Source organism: Miscanthus floridulus, chromosome 10, assembly GCF_019320115.1.
Source record: "Miscanthus floridulus cultivar M001 chromosome 10, ASM1932011v1, whole genome shotgun sequence".
Taxonomy (NCBI): Eukaryota; Viridiplantae; Streptophyta; class Magnoliopsida; order Poales; family Poaceae; genus Miscanthus; species Miscanthus floridulus.
Window position 1 is genome coordinate 34,252,431 of NC_089589.1, and position 20,688 is coordinate 34,273,118.

At 42.8% G+C, this 20,688-nt stretch overlaps 1 pseudogene; it reads right to left on the reverse strand.

The window, feature by feature from the left end:
• Positions 1-19,506, reverse strand: part of LOC136484957 (receptor like protein kinase S.2-like) — a 31,564-nt pseudogene extending 12,058 nt beyond the window's left edge.
• Positions 19,507-20,688: the final 1,182 nt, after the last annotated feature.

A 20,688-nucleotide genomic window follows, 5' to 3' on the forward strand; every position in this document is an offset into this window, starting at 1 on the left:
CTACCATGTACTGTATCAAAGAAACAGATGTCAAAACTCTATAAGTTGTTCAAACGTTTCTGAGACACAGGGATGGAAAATATGTCCCGTCATTGAAAGTTCTATTTTATGCCTTTAATAAAATATTTCCACACAAATAAATAGAAGTGTGCATACCATTAAATTTAATTCGTATACATACCCTTTCTATATGTCGACCTTGATTATTTTCAAACATGCCCATTTCATGTTCCATCGCATTCAGCTTATCAATGATCTCCACTATGTTGGGCCTTCTTCTTTTGCACTCCATGCATTGCAATGCAATTTCAGTGCAAATCTTTACTTGTCTGCAGTATGTATCCAGTAAAGAACCATTGCATGTTCCACTCAACTTACTCCTCCATTTCATTTGTACCTGATAAAACAGGAATGCAATTGAATCTAGATGGATACTATGTACACAAATACTCTACATTAAAGGCACATTTGAAGCAAAACAATATTATTCCTGGTAAAAAGAAAACTATCGTTCCTTACAGTATCAACAAAATTATCAGAAACCGTGTCATCAGATGTGTAGTAGTCACTATGCCGCTCCTCAATAATCTTTATCATAATAACACCCAAGCTGAATATATCAAACTTCTTTGAAACCACATTTCTGCCTAAGTATTCGGGTGGCTGGTATCCACTGCATCCATGGAATGGTACACATATAAATTTGCTGTGGGCTTGATTTGCTTACTAAGAGTATGATGCATTTGCACAAAAACCAGTCACCTTACCGTGTTCCTATCAGACAACTTGTGATCTGAGTTCCTTGGTCGCAAATCCTGGACAAACCAAAATCTGCCAGTTTGGGCACCATATTCTGGTCTAGTAATATATTATCAGGTTTTAGATCTAAATGAAGGACAGGTGGTCTTAGTTCCTCATGCATGTACTTTAAACCCTCACAAATTCCTTTGATAATCTTGTAGCGTGTATGCCAGTCAAGTTCTTCATCTGCATCTTATGGTAAACAAAAAAAATACACTTTAATAGGATGGAAATACGCAGAACTATTTCTTTTTTTAGATAATGGATTCATTAATTGGACCTCTATATTCATGAAGGATATACACAGCCAAAAGAATACAAGAGCAGTTAGACTCACAACTCAACATAGAGGAGAATACACAACCAAAAGAGGGAAAAACTACAACCTTGGCACATCCCTACTTCCTAACATCCTCAGATTCAGCGAGTGAAAGTTGTCAAGTCACCACCACCCCTAGTGCGCCATGGCTACGAACATCCGCTGGTGCCATCTTCATCTGCTTCAAGTGAGGCGAACGCCATGTGTCGCCGGTTAGCCCACCTTCATCATCCGTTGTCCAATAAGAACTAGCCGATCGAAGGCCAGCTGACATGATCCATTTCTGCTTCGCCAGATTCCAAGGCCTCCATCGCCCATAGGGTAGCGGTAGTCATTGGGATCATGGCCTTCGCCTCTGCTGGAGTCCTTTGTGGCTGCCACCTAGGATAGCCTCTTCCGCCCAGACTCCCGGCCTCCGCCACCCTTAGGGCTGCCGCTGCCGATGGGATCTGCCTCCTCCTCGCCAAGATCTTCACCAGCGCTCAGGCCATCGCTGCCCCTAGGGTTGCCGCCGTCGCCGAGGAGGTCTTCGGATTGCCAGGCCACCGCCGCTCCAAGGACATGCCTGCATACAGAACCACCTCTGCTAGGTCCGCCTTCTCCTTGCCAAGGACGGGTAGTCGACGCTTAGGCCGCCACCGTCCTCCTTTACACCTGCCGCCGCCTTTCTATTGACATGCTACATTAAGAAGGGAAAAAATCCACAATAGGTTCCTCCACTATGCTTCAAAAAAGATAGTAGGTTCCTCTTTGTCCAACATTCACTGAGTACTTCACAATTGGTGAATTGACCCTTCTACTTGGCATGCCGGTTCACATGGGCTGTTTTTGGATGCAATGGACTCTGGTGTGGCATTTATTCATTGTCACGGATTCCCTCATCTCTATTCTCCCTCACTTCTATATAGGCCTGCTCATTAATCCCTTCCTTTATTTGTCTCTTAATCCTCGCAATCTGCAAAATTCCCTTTCTCCTCTCCACCTCTCCTGCCTATCTTCTGCCTCCCCCATGACAAAACCCAAAGAAGCCATGGGTCACAGTGGGTTGGCCGGTAAGGAATGGGAGCAGTGTGATCTCTCTCTACTACATAAGTGTGGCCACGCAGCATCCCCTAACTCAAAAGAGTTAGGCACCAATACATGCTACATTATTGGATGTTATCTGTCCTATAGATACAACCACGTCGTGCTATGTAATGTGAACCTGTATTTCCATAATAGCTTGTAATCTGTACAATTATAGTACACGATGAAGTTGGACAAACCACCAAATAGAGGAACATAACAAATACAAGGTCTTTCTCAAATAGGAACAACTCAAAGTTACAGTGAAGGACACCTTACTTGTTGAAAGATGCCTTTGAAGACTCCCATTCTGCAAATACTCCAAGATGAGTGCTCTTGTTGCCTCTTCAGCGAGAACTAGATTTCCATTGTATGGTATAGCTACATGTTTGGTTTCATAGCAAAAACCCATCAACCGTACAATGTTTGTATGCTCGAGCTTCATTAGGTTGTCAAATTCATTCTGGAATTGCTTACTAACAGAGTCTGGTTCCCGATTGTAAAGCAACTTCACAGCAACCTTTTGTCCATTTTCATACTCTCCCTGTTAGAATACATATATTTACTATTACTTTTTCAATTGTAAAAGAATTATAAATGTCAACAGGATATTAGCATGAGAATTAAATGCTTCATTCTTCTATCCTTCATCCTTCCTGCGTGTCTTTCCAAATCCACATCACCTCCTCATTTCACTCCTTAAAAACCCAACAACACCTCATCCTTCATGCATGTTTTTAGAACGAGGTTCCAAAAAAACAGGGAGATAAATTGGCATGAAGGCCGACCCAGCGAAGAACACAGGTGGTCACACGTCACAAGTAACAATTCACATGATTTTATTGAAACCATAATCTTCCACCTTATGTTATCGTTTCTTACCCTCCAACTGCATTGTTGTTGCATCGTTGGTAGGAATATCATAACCTTTCATTTTGAACATTGGTCGAAACAATTTTCAAAGGCATCGGCTTCCAAACAAGTATGACAAAAAAGTTTGCAAACATTTTTACAATTTTGCTTCAGATTGAGATATATGATACATCCCTCCATATAATTATTATAGAGAAACTGAACTTACTTAAACAGTAAGAAAAAACTCTTGTATTTCTAGAAACTCTTGTATTTATAGACCGCCTCTACAACAAAATAGTGGTGTCAATAAAAATCATTTTATCATAACGAAGCAGAGGAAGAGACGAAGTACAATATAATCATTGTAAGGTGTATGAATGTGTGAAGGAATATGTATGAGGAGGAAGAAGGGTGAGGAAGAGGCAGAGGAGCAAGGTTTTAGTATCTTGGGTGATTTCATTTTCGACTCTAGGATCGATGCAGTGGTCAACATTGAGGCCATAATGGCAGTAGAGCATCCAACAAGGACTTTCTCTACAAAGCCCTTGCCCAACTACCATTCGGCCTGAAGCTTGTGATTGAGGAGCGAATGGCATATATAGGGGAGGCTGGCAGGGATTATTGCAGTAAGGTGCGGTTGTAGGGGAGTATGACATATGAACATAGTGCTCATATGTCGGTAGGCACATCGTGGCATGTCTATAGACATCCATAACGCAAGCTGCGAATGTTCATAGCCCAATATTGAGAGTAGGCATAAGCTATGCACATCTTGGAGACCCCATGCTAGAGCACCATGATGGTGAAGACGGTAACATGATTACAAGGAAGGTGACAACATTGTTGCTGAGAATGAGTCACCCCCTTCCACAAGTGTTTAGGTATCCCTTTTGGGAATGGGTGGCTTTAGTTAGATATTCCCTTGGCAAATTTGGTTGTTGGACACTGAAAGTGAGGTTGCTTTGCCAGCGGACACTAAAAATAAATCGATTTACTGGTGGACACTCTACTTTGTGCAAAATTTGCTGGAGGACATCAAACGCATAAAAATATTAATTTCTACCTTAAGAGGAGAGAGAACAGCGGTGAAATGATGATTCTGCCCCTGCCCTTTTCTTCTTCCTCCCTCCTCCTTCCTGCACGCAGCGCTTGGCACTGCAACCTGGCCGGTGGCGGGCATGGCACCGCAGACTTGCGTGGTCTCCCACACCCATCTAGACAAGTCGTGGTACCAATGGAGGCCTTTACCTGCGGCCACGGCGTGAAAAGCGGCTCGGCTACTAGGTATGGCGGCGGGCTTTGCTGCCTCCGGCTCGGTGTGGCCTCCGTGTGCACACATGAGCTCTAGGTGACCAAGGTGGAGATCTAAGGTTCGAAGTCAGGCTTGGGAAGGCAGACGTGAAGTGTGGTTGCATCCATGGCGATGCCGCGGTGAGCTCATGGCTGCGGTGCTCGGCATTCTACTGCCGGCGGCGAAGGCCTTGGCCACCGGCCACTGGCGCGGGCTCCAGCGACCTAGGGTGACACCAAAATGAGAAAGAAGGATGCGTCGGCCACGCGCGAGCTCTGCTCGACGGCATCAATGGCGGGTGCGGCGGTGGCAATGTCCAACCCTGCCTTTACCTATGGAGAGGGGTGATGCAGCTAGTTGGGAGGGAGGGGGGAGGTCATGGAGCTGCTGCGGGGGAGTGGAATCGGAGTATGGTGCGGCAACAACGGCGAATTTGGTGGCGGCGGAGGTGGTGTTGGCGGCGGCGTGCTTCTCCCTAAGCGCAGTCAGAGAGGGAGGGGAAATGGCTCGAGTGAAAGGGGAGAGGGAGAGAGCAGCGAGGAGACGAGGAGAGCGTCCGCTTCGGCTCCCATGTGCAAGCCTGAGGCCACGTCGCCGGCGACATCCTCGGCGCCGGCGAGGACTCAGCTCGGTTCCAGCGCACGCCTGCGAAAGGGAGAGGGAAGAAGAAAAAGCAAGGGGCACAATCGTCATTTCACCGCTGTTCTCTCTCCTCTTAAGGTTGAAATGGATATTTTAATGCATTCAGTGTCCTCCAGGAAATTTTGCACAAAGTAGAGTGTCCACCAGCAAATTGATTTATTTTCGGTGTCTGCTGGCAAAGCAACCTCACTTTTAGTGTTCAGCAGCCAATTTTGCGTATTCCCTTTGGTCCATATGATAGTTCACTTTAGCTTTATCCTATGCCAAACCTTTTTTAAATTTTATTAGATTTGTAGAAAAATATATTAACATCTATAGGTTCGATAATGCACTATCAAGGGATGTTTCATGGAGGATTTAATGAAACAGACTTGATTTATAGAAATCGATGCATTTTTCTATAAGCTTGGTTAAAATTAGATATATTTGACTTATGGCAGTTCTAGCGGGGATGACTATGGTGGTTTATATGACATTAATTAGTGTGCCAAGTAGGCAAAATGGTGATGTGACATTGGATTAAGTAGGAGAGAGAATAAAAGGTTTGCTATATAAGAAACTTGCCTACACGAGTACCAATATAGAAAGATATATGTGATAGGCAGATGATAGGAGAGACAAGACAGTGGATTGGCTGAAAAAATATTTTGGAGAAACCATCAATATAGAATATAATTTGTAAGGCACAATTTGCCGAAAATTAAAAAAATGTCCTCCCTATGCCTCCCCGGCTGTGGTAACGGTGTGGCCCAACCAGGCAGTGGTCGCCGGCCTTGGTAATGGTGCAGCCCACCCGGGTGGTTGTGGCATTGGCCGCCGCCCAGGTTATAACATGTTCTTAGATTTTCTTGGTCGGTGTACTGAGAACTTCTTAGTATAAAAACTGTTGGGCGGTCTTTCTCCCACCGGCCGAGTTTTTTTATGAACAATATAGCCAATTACAATATTCTCTAAATTAAGTACTAGCATAAAAAATGTCAATACAACTAGTTGAATTTACTTCAGATGTAAAATATATTATATATAGCGCATGATAAACATGAGAGGCAAGGTGCACAATGACGATGTTGAGCTGCACGAGATGCACCAAAACACAAGGGGACGAAATTTTAAGCTTCCACTGCAGATTTCGTTGGAGTTTCATTCAACAGGAAACAATGCCAACTAGTTTTCATGGGGACCAAACCCATCTTCTCTCTCTCCTATTAATTTTTATGCCACCGGACCATTTTTTCTGGTGTGGCACCATAATAAAAGCATGAGACCTCTACTGAAAACCCCAGTGAGGTTAGCCTAAGTGTAGTGCTTAGATGGTAAGTATGGAACCTATCCCATAGTTTTTTGGTACAGTTGAGATTGCTCTTAGGACAAAGCTAAAGTGAACTATAATTTGGAATATTGGGAGTAGATATCTAGATAGAAGTTCATAAGGGGGCATGTCACATGCCCCAATGGGGCCCACCACAGTGGATCCAGCGGGCCGGCAGGAGGCGTGGACTCAGACCAGACCGACACTGGAGGCGCCCAGCGCACAAGGGGGGTGCGCGCGGCCAGGGAGGACGGTCCGCCACCGCCTCCGCATTATCCCGAACTCTAGGCGAATTAGGAAAATAAGGAGAGTAGAAAAATAAATAGAGATCTACTTAGAAAAAACAGATTAAGGTTTATTAGGAAATAAATAATATTGTGCAGTCCATACCACTGCCGCCCCACGCTGCCGTTCCCCTGTCCTAGCTGCTCCAACTGGCCAACCCCGAGCAGGACCATGACACCTGGTATCCGTGGACCTGATGGATCCGATGGCCAACACCACTGTCACGCCCGAGGTGAAGAATATATTGGAGGACTTCGCCGCTAAAATCAAGAAGCACGTCAACAAGATTGATGAGATGAACGAGGAAATCAGCAAGGCCAACGCCACAACCACCACCGCGTCCAAGGCAAGGCGGGATCAGGAGATTGCTGCCAAGGAACTTGAGGAGGGAACCAAGTGCGCCATGGAGACAGCTGGGCGTGCTTTCCTCTTGGAGCAGATGGAACGCTCCAAATTGTCAAGAATTCCAGAGATCATGGAGCAGGTCACAAACAAGCTGTTCATCGCCAATATGGAGCTCCGAGGAGGCGCCACCCAAAGTGCCCATGCCCCAGCCATCGACAACACCAGGCTCATCGTCTCCTCAACCGATAGTAGATCCAAAACTGCCTTCGGGTGGAATCTCTGCAGCACCTATACTCGCACCAAGGTCATCTACAACACCAACATCAACCATGCTATCCAGCACTTCGACCACGGCTGCAGCACCAGGATCATACCCGGCCATCCAATCCACAAAGAAAACCTCGAACCTCAACAGCATTAAAAAGAAGTGGGACGATCATTACCGTGAGCACTGTCAATCTGCAATGGTAGGAGACTGCCGGATTATGCAAAACTAGGCAACCGGCTACAGATACAAAACTCCAATCAACACTCTCCGACTATACAGCTAATCTGGACAGATATCAGCATGCCACGCACCCCTACCAGTGCCACGGGAGCAACACATGGTGTCACATCTCCACCAACACCGCGCAACAATGACCTCATCAACACCGGTGCTAGCTTGTTCCAACATCTCTCTTCGCATTGATATGGACAAACATAAAATTGAGGCCCTCTTGGTGGGATTACACGACACAGATATCTTGGGCAGACACTTCATGGTTAAACAAACTTAAGCCAAATCAAGGGAACTTCGACGACAAGGAGATTTGCGTGAGAAGGAGCAGCTACACAATCTTCAACATCGGTACAGCACAAGCCTCGATGACAAGAACGCCACAACACATGGCAGCCACACACCATCAGCTCCAAAACACCCCAGGTTCCCAGCTACAATATAACCCCACATACGCAGATATTATTAACGGGAGATGGCGACCCCTGTCCTGTTAACAAGATCCAAGGAAAAATGGCGGTTCGCTAGAGTGAGTCTGGCCCAACATCAGACAACACCAACCCCCACAGCTACACCGACTCTCTACAATACCTCACAGCTCTGGTGCTCCAACGACTCATCATACAACTAGAGGAAACACAGGTGGGAGCCATAGTGCCGCTTCAGTAGCTACAGATGCCACCATCAGAAAGCTGCATCGGCATCACCAGCATCAGCGGCACCGCAAAATCAGCTTGGTCACTTGACCAAGGAATCATCATCAGCTTCAACATGTACTTCTACTTGCAGGCACCATCACCACCATGGCCGAACTCGCTCGACTTCCTCTTTGCCATTAGATGAATGACAACCTTGCACTTCATCGCAAAAGGCTCCCACACTACAACAACTTTGACACTCCTCTTCACGAAGAACGGCTACATCAACATACACCATAGCTCCGGAGGATGCCGTCACATCATCAACGCTAATCGAGACACACAAGCACCGTCGATCAGGGACACAACACCACCTCATCTTCGACCACATCAACAACTTATAGCCCTACCCCGAGTTCGTCACCTTCCACATGGAGAATGAGTTGGGGCGCATCATCTTCATTGAGTTGGGGCGCATCATCTTCATTATCAAGGTAGCTACATTTGAAGCAGCTTTCTTCCCCGAGCAACATCAACGACCAAGCAGGAATACAGTGGGAGGACGCGTTGTGCGGAGAACGGGGGAGAGATGTCACGCGCCCAAATGAGGCCCACCATAGTGGGTCCAGTGGGCTGGCGGGAGGCCTGGACTCAGCCTAGACCAACGCCGGGGGTGCCTAACACGCAGGAGGGTAGCGTGCGGCTGTGGAGGGCAGTCCGCCACCGCCTCCACATTATCCCGACTCTAGGTGAATTAGGAAAATAAGGAGAGTAGGAAAATAAATAGAGATCTTCTTAGAAAAAATAGATTAAGGTTTATTAGGAAATAAATAATATTGCTTGTAAAGAAAACGGTCCAAATCTGCAAAGACTCTTCTTATAGTTTTCTTAGTATGCAAGTCTAGATTGCTTAGCGGCCAAGTCTCCGAGGACAATAAACAGAGGAGCGATGTAACCGTTCAATCTTAAGCAAAGAATTGGGCTTCGGGTCTTATCTACCCCCCTCTTTCTCTCTCTTCTAAGCCTCGGTCTTCTCCCCTGCCTCTCTCCCTCACTCGCGCCAGCACCCTGCGCTGCAACCCTAGCCGCCCCACGCCGCCAGCAGCAGCCGGCGCGGCACCCTGACGCCACCGCCCCACACCTCCGTTCCCCTGCCCTAGCCACCCCAACCAGCCAACCCCGAGCAGGACCGTGATAGGGCAAGAAACCGTGTTTAGAGATCATATGACAAAAGTGCATTCTTTGTGTAAAGATTCTTGATTGTAGGATTTTGTGTAACATCATTCTCTCTCTCAAACCTATGGTTATATGGTGATTGGGGGTGAATATCGAACCAGCTCAGCTTGACTTGACTCGGCTTAGTCTGGATCATTATAAGATAATGAGATCTTGAAGTCTAGCTCAGCTGAAAGCTCAAGGTGGCTCATTTAGCTCGCAAGCCGTAGCAATAATCCTCACTCGAATCAAATGGCATCAACAGTTGGGTTAAGCACCTAGGAACAGCTATCCTAAAAAATAGAAAAAATACTTCATCCCAGGAACAAACAAAGCTGAGAGCCATTAAAACTTATTCCAAATCCAAAAAGAAAATTAAGGGATGTGGATGCATAGTTAGCCAGTCCCTAGAGTGCTCCACCGGACCAACCAAATGACTCATTTGCATCCCAGATTTTGAACATAATAGCATACAACTCTACCACAAAAAAAATTTGGGAGACTGCCAAATACCCAAATACCCAATGGATGTTAGCCGATAAAGAAAGGGGGTATGGACAATTTACATACCCATGGGTATGTTATTGGGAGAAATCCTCTACGCGCCATTGGGTAGGCAGGTGTGGGTGTGCGTGCGGGTATATACTACCGATACCCTCCTACCCGTGGGTAATAAATACCTGTACTAGAAGACTATCTATCCGAAATGTTAATTTTATTATCTAGTTGCTGTTGATTGTTTATTTGTTTGTCATATGATGATACACTCTAAGTATATGTATGTTGTGTACTAACCTTGATCATTTGATACTTTTGTGCCTGGCAGGTATGAGTAAATGTTTTAACTGATGGATTTAATAATTGGCTTGGACTATTGTAATTCAATTAAATCAAATAAATCCTAAGGCCGATATTAAATGTTATGTGCATTATAGTTTTAGTCCCATTCTGGATTTTGACTGGACGTTGACTCAACTTATATGGGTGGATTGTATGTGCCTATATATATGGGTGGATTGTATGTGCCTATATTGAGAAGTTGAGAGAGGATGAGGGCGTGCCACACGCGTGTGCGCCATCGCCACCCAGCCGAGCCTAGCTAAGGCAAGGTGCGGCATGGCCATAGCCATGCCGACCCGTCACGACATGGTGCGGGGCACGGGTTTGTTTTGCCACTTAAGCCAGTTGATGACAGGAGTTTTAGAAGTTTTGGAAGTTACTGCTCATGATGAAGGGACCTACGAGAGTTTGATCCATGAGAGTCGATCTCTTCCACTTCTGTCTTCTGATCTTCCGCATCGAAAAGCCACGATGTCTGATATGTTCCGCTTCCGAAGACTTCTGGTCTTCTACGAGACTAGCCGAGATAAAATACTCATCTTAGCATCCAGTCTGTACTCTTGCGCAAATATTCCTTCACATAGTTTGTGCTACAACTAGAGTTCTCCCCGTCCTGGTTCCTACATGCATAGGAATACGGAGAGCAGGCCTTTGAAACCAAACTATCCCCGTGTTCATCTGCTCAGGTGAAGGGCGGCAATTAGATTATGGAGCATCCACGTGCGACACGACTATTCGATCGATCCACAACTTCCTTACTTTTTGGCAGTGACTTCCGTGGTGTTCGGCACTACAACTCTTCTGCACTGCACTGATCAAGACGACTAAAACAATAAGCACTTTGTCAACTAGCATAACAGGCTCTGGTGCCGCTGGGTATGCTACTACAATGACTCGTTGTGTTCTTATATTTTCTATGGTCGAATCCACAATAGTATAATATTAGCTATCTCATTTGCGATTGGATCTCACACGCACCCTTTCGATGTCACCAACATGCTATTAATATTTTTCTGGATTAAATTGGTACTGAATTTGCCTAATTTTTTGACAATCCAAAAAGTTGATAGGCATTTTTCAGTAGCTAGGTTTGCTAATGGACTGAAACCGAATGTTTTTGGGGGCACACACTAGAAGAGGTGGGGTCATCAATGCATCTTATGGTTGACTGCTATGCATTGCTATTTTGTTGACGAACCTACGTCAATAGGACCGCATACTCCTGAAGAGGAGCATGTGATCCATGAGGCTGACACTACATTCAAGGGGGCAATAATCAGCGTGCTTGGGGACACCATAATTGATGCAAACATGATTTAGCCTTGTGGAAAAGAAATATGGGGTGCACTTGAGGCCAAATATAGAGATTCTAATGCTGGTAGTGAGTTGTATATCATAGAACAGTTTTATGACTACTGAATGGTTGATTGGTGTTCTGTAGTCGAACAAGCTCATGAGGTACAAACACTGGCAAAAGAGCTTGAGAATTTTGGTTGTGTGCTGCCTGATAAGTTTGTGCCGAGATGCATCACTGCTAAGCTGCTAAAGACTTGGACCAACTTTGCTACCTCTCTGAAACATAAGAAATAGGAGTTCAACATTGCTGATCTCATTGGCTCTTTGGATATTGAAGAGAAGGCGAGATCAATGGATGCCCACGATAAGAAAATTGTTGAGGGATATTTTATGCCCATATGATGCTAAAAATCCTTAAAATTTCCACAAGAAGAAATCAAGCAAGAACTCAAATAAAAGACCATGACTCCTTTTAAGAAGAAGAAGGAAAAAAGGAAATTGCTTCACTTGCGGAAAGCACGAGCATTATGCTAGGGAGTGAGAGGAGAGCAAGTGGAAGCCTAACAAGAAATCTGCAAACATGGTTGAGGCTGATGGAGGAACATTGGATCCTGTAACTCATGTTCTTTTGGTTTGCCATTCACCTAAATGGCGGGTTGATACAAGTGCCAATATTCATGTGTTTGTTGATATTTCCTTGTTTTCTTCTTATTAGGTCAGGCGAACTTTCTCCTTGCTAATGGGGAATGGAGCGTGTGCAGCTGTTCGTGGTGTTGGTATGGTCGACCTAATCGAAGCTTACTTTGGGAAAGACCATACAATTGAAGAATGTGCAGCATGTCCTCTCAATAAGGAGGAATTTAATTAGTGGTTCTTTGCTATGTCAAGGTGGTTTTAAACTTGTGTTTGAGTCAAATAAGTGTATACTTCCTAATTATGGAACTTTTATTGGTAAAAGCTATGAGAGCAGAGGCTTGTTCCACTTAACTTTTACTAATGCTTGTTTTAATTCTATGAACCATGTGAGCCATGATATTGAGTCATATGTTTGGCATTCATGTCTTTGTCATATAAATTTTGGTTCTATGACACACTTTGTAGATATATATGAATTTAATCACGAAATTTGATTTGGTCAAAGGTTCTAAGTGTCATGTATGTGTGGAATGAAGCAACCTTGCAAGACTCACAAGGCTGCAGCGGTGAGGGACTTGGCACCATTAGAACTAATCCATTCCAATCTGTGTGAAGTTAATGGCAAGTTGACCAAAGCTGGCAAATGATATTTCATGACATACAAAGATGATTGTACAAGATTTTGCTATGTGTATCTGTTAAAATCAAACGATGAAGCATATAAGATCTTTAAGGGTGAAGTAGAAAACCAACTTGAGAAGAAAAGTAAACGGTTATGGTATGATCGTGGGGGAGAATAATTCTAAAAAGATTTTTTTGAGTTTTGCATGAAGCATGCATGGTATTATTCATGAGACGACACAGCATACTCACGACAATCCAATGGGATTGCCGACAGGAAGAACCGCCCTCTAACTGAGTTGGTTAATGCCATGTTAGAAACAAAGTGACTTACTAAGTAATGGTCAGGTGAGGCTATCTTTGACAGCGTGTCCTATTCAGAATAGAGTTACCACAAAGAACAAAGAAATTACACCATTCAAGGAATGGGAGAAGAAGAGGTTAAATTTTTTGGACCTACGAACATGTGGTTGTTTAGCAAAAGTGAATGATCCAATTAACAAAAAGCAAAAGCTTGGATCAAAAACTGCTATACACAGCATGGGTTATAGGGTTTTAATAATAAACTCTAGAATACCTGATATGAATGTTGGTACCATTATGGAATCTAGAGATGCCACCATTTTTTAGAGTGAATTTCCTATGAAAAATACTCCTAGCACTTCTAGTCATGAATCTATATCACTTTCCATAGTTGCATGAACCGATAAAACACACTGATGTGAAACCCATGTGGAAAATCTTGAGGAGGATAATAATATAGTTACTCGAAAGAGCAAGAGATAGAGGACAGCAAAATCTTTTGGTGATTACTATATTATATACCTCATGGATGACACTCCTAAAACCATAGAAGAGGCATATTCATCTCTTAACACTGACTTGTGGAAGGAAGATGTTTAGAGTGAGATGTACTCTATTATGTCTAATGGAACTTGGGAGGATGTTGATCGTCCTTACGGGTGCAAACCTATAGAATGTAAATGGGTGTTCAAGAAAAAGTTTAGGCTTGATGGTACTATTAAGAAGTATAAGACAACGCTTGTTGCCAAGGTTATACCCAGAAAGAAGGCAAAAATTATTTTGATACTATTCACCAGTTGCTCATTTGACGCCTATAAGAGTGTTTGGCAGCCTCACATGGTCTTCTTGCTCATCAAATGGACATTAAGAAAGTTTCTTGAATGGAGAGTTTGAGGAAGAGATTTATATGGATCACTCTTATGGATTTGTAGCAAATGGTTAAGAGGGAAAGGTGTGTAAACTATTGAAATATTTGTATGGCCTAAAGCAAGCACCTAAGCAGTGGCATGAGAAGTTCGACAGAACTTTGACATTAGCCGATTTTGTTGTGAATTAAGCTGGTAAATGCGTTTACTATCAGTACGGTGGGGGAGAAGGTATGATCTTGTGCTTATATGTTGATGATATACTAATTTTTGGAAACAAACTTACTGTGATTAAGGAAGTGAAAGACTTTTTGTCTAGTAACATTGAAATGAAAGATTTGGAAGAAGCTACTATTATTCTTAAAATAAAGCTACATAGAGAAGGAAATGGTAGGTTAACACTTGTGCAATCCAATATGTGGAAAAGGTGTTGAGTCGCTTATAGTGATTGCAAACCTGCTCTAACTCCTTATGACCCAAATGTGCTATTGAAGAAAAATCAAAGATTAGCATGGGGTCAATTGGGATATTCACAAATCATCGGCTTACTTATGTATTTTGTCACACCCCAAAATTTCCGATTTTGGGTTGTGCATAGAAAACACTAAATAAAATGAATTATTTTAATATTTGGATAAAATTTACCAAGTTTAGTTTGAGCTAGCGCAAATTTAGTTATAGGAAAAATGTGAATTTTTGAAGTTTTCTAATTTTGACGGGCATTTGGATGATGTGATGTTTGCTTGTTGCTTCTTTGTGTGTTGAGAGTGAGCAAAGTCTTTAAAATATGTTAGTAGGTCGATTTTCATTCTTCGGCATGCCTTTATCTTTCTCTACAATCAAATTCTTTGTTTCTCAGCTCAAGTTTTTATTGGGAGCTTTCTAAAATCTTTTCTTTGTAACGCAAATTACTCCTTTCAGTTCCTCGCCCGTCAATCAATCTCTACAAACTTCTCGGGAATTTTTTCAGGTTTTTCTATAACTTGTTCCTATTTGTCTGTGAGCATAATTTAATTTTTAGATGCTTCAAATTATCTTATCATGGGCTCTAAATACTTTATTTGGGTTCATCCTGTTCCAAAGTGTCTCTGACAATTTTCCCCAAATTTTTGGAGATCTCGGAGTATTTTTTGTGGCTTAAATATCAATTCTGGACTTTTATAGACTTATTTTATTCGTGAAATTAATTAATTCCGAAAATAAATAATATATCTCATTTTCCAACCAACTCTCAAAGCCCATGTACAATAATGCTAATAAATCTTAAAGGCTCATGCATTTATTTACTAATGGGCTTTAATGATTATTTAGATCCATTAGTAAATGTGGAGGGTGCAACATCAATTAGTACCATATTGCTAGTTGATGTAGATGTAGGGAGTTTTTCTCCCTATAAATATGTACCAACCCCTTGGGGAAAGCACACCAAAACTACCGTAAGGGAGCCCCTAGTTTGAGAAATCCCTCATGTAGTAAATTAGATTTTTCTCCACCTTCTCTTGCCATCGCCGTCGCCATCGCCGCCGCGCTGCCCGACGCCGTAGACCCGCCGTCGACCGCAAGAAGGCCCTAGGTGAGTTCGCCGTCTTCTCCTCTTATTCCCTGTGCTCTCGGCTTGTCAAACCGTGGCCTCTAGGGCCCAAACCAAGCGCTCCGGGGAGCTTCTCGCCGCCGGTAATGGAGCTCCGCCGCGCCGGTTTTCTTTTCCGGCCGGTGACTCTCTCTCCCCCTCCTTTCTAATCTGGGCCATACAAATTCAATCCAACGGTCCAAGATCGCCCGTACCCCTTCACTGGGTTTATTTGCAAAAGAGCCCATGTAGTTTCACGTAATATAACCCGCAGTCCATGGCGAACTTCCAGAATACGTTTTTCTATTCTGAAAGCGTAGTTTCTTTCTAGTAGATTCAGAATACGTTTTCTCTTTCTGAAAGTGTAAAATCCCTCTGTTAGATTCAAAATACGTTTTCTTCTTTTGAAAACGTAGTTTCTTCGGTTAGATCCAAAATACGCTTTCATCTATTTACAGTTTTGCCACTAATCTTGTTTTAGCTATAAAATCTTTGTTTTAACTCTGATTTGATCCATTCAAGTTACGTTAGATTCGTAATTGCATAATTTACATGTTCATCCTACTGTTAAATATATTTTCAACTTTTGAAATTTGAGGTTAGATTTAATCTATTATTTTATTAAAGGAAATCTTGTTTAATTCATAACTTTTTCGTTATAACTCCAATTAGCGTGTTTTTCGCATCTGTGTGCTCATAGCAATGCGTAGATTAGTTTTCATGCCTTTTATTGTCTGGTGTACTGTTCTAATTTAGTTTTATGATTGCATGAATGCTTGTGTGGTGTTCTATGATCATGACTAGTTGGTGAGCTATATGTGGTGAATCCAGAAGAAGTTCATTAAGGGTTTGGACTAGAAGAAGGATCTAAGTTTAAGGCAAGTATAGCATGGGATCTTCCTTACTGTCCTATTCACTTTAATAATCTAATCATAAGCATGTGTCTACCTTGGCAACCGTAGTAATTTCCCTAGCTATTTGATATCTTGGATTCCTTATTACCTATGAGGTATTGCATTGGGTAGTATGATGCTAGTGCTCAACTACAACCATGATCTTGTAACTTGACTAATGGTATATGCAATAAATGCCAAAATATGCTTTTTAGCAACATGGAACCAGGGAGCTAGAGCATTGGTCTATTTTATGGTGTTGTAGATTCCATTCCCTAAGGACTTATCTATAAGCGAACATCCGGGACTTACAGTACAGCTGTGAGGGCTACATGGCTCTGGCTTTAGCTCAGTATGAGGACCTTTTCTAACTTGTTAGTGGTTACCTTTATGGTGCAAGAGGGGCTTCGACAGGTATGATCTCGCCCTACCAAGAGGGTGCACTTTGGTTTCTTGGTATTTTGTTAGTCACTCCTCGGAGGGGGTTCATGCTTATTGATGGGGAAACCTTAGTGGCCCTAACTTGTTAGACGAACCTTTGAAAGGCTTCATAGTGAACCCTGCCAACCTTTCTTTGTAGTGGGTCAAGAGGTTGGCGAGCGGCCTTGGAACCCTTACAGAATAGATGATGAACACTGATGATACTGATGATAAAGATACTCACTAATGATTACTGTTTATGCTATTCATTATTCATGTTTACATGGGCTTGTGAAAAAACTTGTTGCCACCCAATTGCTAAAATTGTGACTCATTAAAAGCTAATCACGGTTAACCAGTGTCAGCCTTTTGAGCCTCATGAACCCCGTGTTATATTTATTGAGTACGACATGTACTTACGCTTGCTTTATTTTTTTTAATTATTTGGATAAAAATCCTGGATGGGTACCAGATTGCTAGTCTGGAGGCGTTAGGCCTGTGATCAACCAGTTATTTGTCCCTGTGAAATTGGAGTCTTCACCCGAAGATCGGAGTTGTCTTTCCACTGGTTGCTATCTAAGGTTATATTCTTTATACTAAGTATGTTGTATATTGAGCATTGTCTATTGATATTACCCTTATTTGTAGCTATATGTGAGATTTGACTTCCTGGGCTCACATATGGTGTGTATCTGGTTTTCTTCTTAAAACCGGGTGCTACATATTTAGCTAGTGCAACGAGGCCTAACATCTTGTTTGATGTGAGCAAACTCAGCTATTTTGTTTTAATCCAGGAGGTGATCATTGGCTTGCTCTTGAGAGGGTATTGCGCTATCTAAAAGGGACTATGAGCTACGGTATTCACTATACTGGGTACCCAAGGCTACTAGAAGGTTATTGTGATGCAAATTGGATATCTGATGCTGATGAGATTTATGCCACAAGTGAATATGTGTTCTCACTTGGAGGTGGCGTTGTTTCATGGAAGTTTTGAAAGCAGACCATCTTAACGAGGTCAACAATAGAAGCAGAACTCATAGAATTAGATATTGCCACTGCTAAGGTTGAGTGGCTTGGTGAACTCCTTCTAGATTTATCGGTAGTTGAAAACCTATACTGGCTATTTCTATAAACTATGATAATTAAAGTAAACAGTTCTAAGGATAACAAGAAGTCAACAAGGCATGTAAAGAGGCGGTTAAAATATGTCTGGAAACTATGAAACTCTGGAGTACTCTTAAAAGAATATGTCTCTTTACAACTCCAGAAGAGGCCTTCGAAACCGCCTCTTTACACTCCGCCTCTGTGTTCATCTGCTCAGGTGAAGGGCGACAATTAGGTTTTTGGGGAGTACTCCAACCACGATCTCATACACAATGTGGGGTTGACTCCTAGCAATAGAAGGAAAGGGCCTGGCCCTCTCTGATGGACGGCCACATCCTTGCACCCCCTTCACTCGTTGTCGTTGGTGCTTTAGTTGTCATGGGAGATGGAGTTGGGCTGTGCTACAACCTACAACTGAGATTGCAGTGGCGCAAGAGTGATGAGAAGGAGAGAGTCTAATATCTCGACGCAGGCCCCATCTCCTCGATAGGGCTAGTAGAGGAAATAAGTTGGGCTTGTCCCCTTAGCGGCAAAGTGCTGGAGGTGCTCCGTTATTGTCTAATAGCTTGGGCTATTGGCTATTGGCTCATGAACTGGCTGCTTTGGTCGTCGTTGTTTTACGAGCTGAGACTGGAGCTTGGCTTCTTAAAAGAATATACAATGAGAGAAGCGGAGATGAGGCAGCCACGAACCGAGCGAACAAGTTACGAGTTTTTTCTAACGAACCCTAATCATAACTATTGGAATTAAAATATAACATAACAAAAAAAAGTGCTATTGTGAGATCAATAAAAGCCATTTAGGCCTTGTTTGGATGCCCATGTATCCATCTCAATCCATATGTGTTCGGGTGGGTTCGTGTGGAATTTAAACTAAATTCCACATCAATTCACCCCAATACACATGGATAGAAGTGGATACATAGGCATACCAACAAGCCCTTACTGATGAATAAAAGTGTGGAGAGATCAATGAGGAGCGAGGGGGCCGGGCCAGGGAGGATTCAAGTGGAAGCAACAGGAAGACAACAACGGTTCGATAGATAGATGTCCTGCTGATGTATGATGGATCTAGGTCTTCTATAGCTCACTATATATACTTCTACCTCCTGTATCAAATATAACTGTATCTATTAGAAACTATATTGTTGTTTAAATACTTTTAGGGATATCTATGGAATCTGAGAAACTGACAAGATTGACATATACTCCTATATTATAGATTCATTATGAAAATTGCTTAAAAATGTATACATTTTTTCGTTCAAGAAATTATATTATCATAGATTTTGCTAGTTAAATTATTATGTCGAAAACCATATTAATATCCTAATTAATGCAATTGTGTGTAATGTAAAATGCAGTACCAGGTAGACTTGTCCAAATGTGCCTTGACCAAGTTTTCGCTCCTGAGAGAAATTGTTAGTGATTGTTCTTAACACTGGGAGAGTGACATCCGTTGGCGTCATAGCTGCTGCTGTGCTGTAACCCGATATCCTTGCTACTGTCTCTGATGGTAACAAAAACGTTGTGCTCCATAAGCATGCACAAATAAAGGAGAGGGAAAGGAAGAGCGAGCGAGAGAGAGAGACATAGGCGTTCAACTTACCAGCAGGCAGTACTTGCTCTGCTCCTACTCCTAGTCCTCCGCCATAAGCTGTCGTGATCATTTGGGGTTCCTGCAAACAAACCATTCATGCATTATATTCACAAGTCAAGAGCAACAGTAACAACAGATTATATGTATTTACCACGAACAACAGGAAGGACTGAACTTTACCATGTACTCAATCGGACAATCCGGGTTCCAATCCAAACAAACAATAATGCAGCAGATGGGATGAGGTTTAACAGCTTGTGTGTCAGCAGCAATGAGGCCGGTGACAAGGTGATGATGAAACCCAGATACATATAAATACACAGTGTCTTCCCCGTGCTTCAGAAGTGGGTGTTTGCTCGAGCAGATAAATATACCATATATTGTAGATCACATGGTACCGGCCGGTGAGCTGGCTAATAGACTACAGCCTCACCAGTCTCACCACGGTGCCAGATACAGACATACCCATATATATATGCCAGCTGGATCAATGCAAAGCAAGATGGGATCTTGTATATCTCTCTCTCTTTATTTTTTATTTTTTATTTTTGCATCAGTGCCACATGGGCCTATGTAGCACTTCGCCATCCACACCTCCCAAGTCTTAGTGAGAATACTCTCCGCGGATGCTTACCTGCGACGAAGATTCCAACAATTATATATATTATTATCTCCTGATAACTAACCAAATAGTAGACTAGGATTCTGATATCAAAGTCGCACATGCATATATGTATGCATCTCAACATCTGATGGTTGTTAAGTTGTTCTCATCGATCGGTACAAGCAACGAGATCAAAGTTTATTATATGGTGCAACAAAAGAAATGAATGGGATGGTATTATTAACTCGCCTCTGGATTATATTTATCACCAAGTGTTGGTCCAAAAAAATTGCCAAGTGAGACACGCTAAGGGCTTGTTCGGTTTGATAAGGATTTAAATCCTCGCAACCCCTTCCGACCCCCTTGGATAGGGAATTTACCAAACAAGTCATGAAAGAGCCGTCCGTGGGGCTTGCCCCATCACACCGGTGCATTTACTATGTAATAATTGCCATACAGTTTTCACTTTGTAATTGATTATTACACTAGTGTTATTAATAGGTTTGCCTTTGCGAACTAATTAAACAAATGAGGTTTAACAGCTTGTAGCAGCAATGAGGCCAGTGAGGTGGTGATGAAACATAGATATATGTTTTGTCGGTTGTGAGGAAGAAGTGATGGGAATAATCCTACATGATTTAGCCCTATATGCATGCATGTGAGGATTAAAAT